The following is a 2,618-nucleotide window of genomic DNA, read 5'->3' as shown; positions in this document are numbered from 1 at the left end:
CAGGAATATGAACAGGAGCACCACAGTAGCATCCCAAGCCTACAGACCACCCTCACTCTCTAAGGTTTGTCACCTTAGTGCTCAGGGCAGGAAGAGCCACCAAGGGACAGGACACACCATCAGCATGAGACAAGAGGTCAGGAGTAAATGCAGAGCAGGCCAAGGCCCCAACTCCCAGCACCCTGGCACAGAGCTCCTTTCCAGGGCAGGGAACTGAGTGAGCTTCTGCTCAGCAGGACCCACTGGTGAACCTGCCAGCAAACACAGGGGGCTCTGGGGGCACCCAGACAAAGGGGGAAGGGACTGAAGCAGGCTTTGTGAAGAGCCCATCATGGAAGCAAGTGAGGTGCACACATGTTTTGTGGAAGAGAACCTGGAGACCAGGGGACCCTTATGTAGGAACTAGTTAGTGAACAAGCACCCCTTTAATTGACTCCCACTCTTCACAGAAAAGCTCACCTTGCCTTTAACAGAGGAAGAAGGGTTTGTCTGACTCCAGCTGCTGACAGCAACAGTCCCAGCAGGCATTAGATTTCATTACATGTCCTAATGTGCCAGCCTTACCACCTGTCCCTATTTCACTGGTGTTCAGCCAGAGAGCAGTAAGCACAGAAATGCAGTTTGGAGATGCTTGTAGACAGTTTTGTTTTGGAGCTGTTCCCTTCCAGTTGCCCACAGTGCCCGTGCCCCACACATCTCTGCTTGCACTCCCTGCCTTTGCACCATGCTGGCCCATCTGCCCCATGCCACCCAGAAGGACTGGAAATGAAAGAGGGTGTTTGTGTGGGAGGGCAGGCAGCAACCTGAAGCACTTGTCTGCTGTTATCGTGTAGGCAGAGAAAGTGCATGGGAAATGCAGCCAGTGAGCACTACGGTGCAGATGGCACCTTTCTTGTGGGGTTATCTCTTCCTGTTATCTCAAAAACTACATTTCAGAGCCACTAAAGGCAGAAACTGTCTAACAATATCACCCAAAACAAAGGCATGTGAGGCACCGGCACAGTAGGAGATCGGTGCTGCTGACAGCCAGGTGGGCAGATTCAAGTGTTGCCATAGTCATTTGTCACTGAGAAAATGTCTCCTTCTCTCTGCGTCTGCTTTCACTGAACCAGCACTTACACCGACGATGCACGTGTCAAGGGAGGGAGAGCAGGGCCTGTTGGCAGGCTCTGGGCAGATGGGGCTCACCATGTGCCCAGAGAGACTCAGAAAAAGGTGAGTTTGAGTCAGCATCAGCTGTGACCCTCCCATGGCAGAAGCCAGTAAAGAGGTGTGTAGCCCTTTTTGATCCTTTTGGATCCATTCTCAATGGCACTGGCAAAGGCAGACAACAGAAAAGTGACCTGAATGGAGCTCCTCAGGGCAGGCATTATGGAGAAGAACGATCCTCCAAAGCCACAAGGACACCTTGGAAATGCTGCTGATGTCAAGTGGACTAAAATTGGGACAGAAGATTTGTATCTACAGACCTGCCTGGATCATGGGGTTGCATTTTCCTCCCATTCCTTCAGCACTGAAGCACATCACCAAGCCAAACTGATCCAGGGCAGTACAAGCTGCATCTCCCAAACTGGGGAGGCTTCATCCTGGCTCAAACCAGGACAATTAGCCAGCATCCTTACAGAGCATGGCTCAGCACATCAGTCCTCTCCTCTCATCCTGCTTAAAAATAATTGGGAAAAACACTTCCTCTTGTGTGACTCACTGGTAGCTGTGTCTATGAAAGAAAAACCAAGAAAGGATGCAGCAAGTTGCAAGTTGCACCAGAGCAAAGCACTTCCTGTTAGTTCTTCAGTCTCGTCAGAACTGTTTTGCAGAACTGAAACATCCTCTAGAGCATAAAAACCAGAGATTGGACTGCTCCATGACACATATTGAGAAAAATTGCTGACTTTTCAAGTAGGCACCAAGTTCAACCAGTATCATCCGTTGCAGTGTATCAGAATGAACCAGAGACATCGCAAAAACAACAGTGACAATAAAAAAATCCGACATAAATCAGAACTAAATAATGCCCTGTTGAGACTCCCTTTGTCCTCTCAGCACCTAAAAAAGACATTTTTAGCTGAGAAGAGTCTAGTAACCCAGGGACCTCAGTGAGCTGGAAAAGGATGAGAGTGCTTCTCAGCAGCCAGGTGGAGGGCAGTATTAAAACATGCAGCTCCAGACTTCACCCATGCCCAGTGTCATGGCCTCTGGCCTGCCCTGTGCTCAAGGTGCCCACTGGCAGCCCCACTCCCTAGGAAGAGGAACCAAGGGGAGCTTTCTGATGTGCTCAGCCCTCACATGCCTTCAGTGGAGACAACAAAGGTTTCCACAGATACAGAGTGGTCTTGAGAGAGGGTTTGCATCCAGTTTGTGAGCAATGATAGAAAAGGTTCTTGTCTCCTGTTCCCATCCTAGCTATGTCTTGGTGTTGTGCTGCAGTTCCTTGCCAGGAGAGCAGGCACTTCTCTGTGCTGGGCCAAAGTCACCCCAGCACCACCTCAAGCACATACCTGTATCCCTCCTGCAAGGTCCTGTGGCAAGTGTCACCCCATCAGCACCAGCCTCAGGCACAGCAGCTGGTGGGAAGCCCAGGAGGGGCTCTCAGATGTATGACAGAAGCTCACCAAGCC

The sequence above is a fragment of the Chaetura pelagica genome, unplaced genomic scaffold, assembly GCF_000747805.2.
Source record: "Chaetura pelagica isolate M959 unplaced genomic scaffold, ChaPel_1.0 scaffold39, whole genome shotgun sequence".
Classification (NCBI taxonomy): Eukaryota; Metazoa; Chordata; class Aves; order Apodiformes; family Apodidae; genus Chaetura; species Chaetura pelagica.
Note: the sequence above shows the minus strand (reverse complement) of the source record.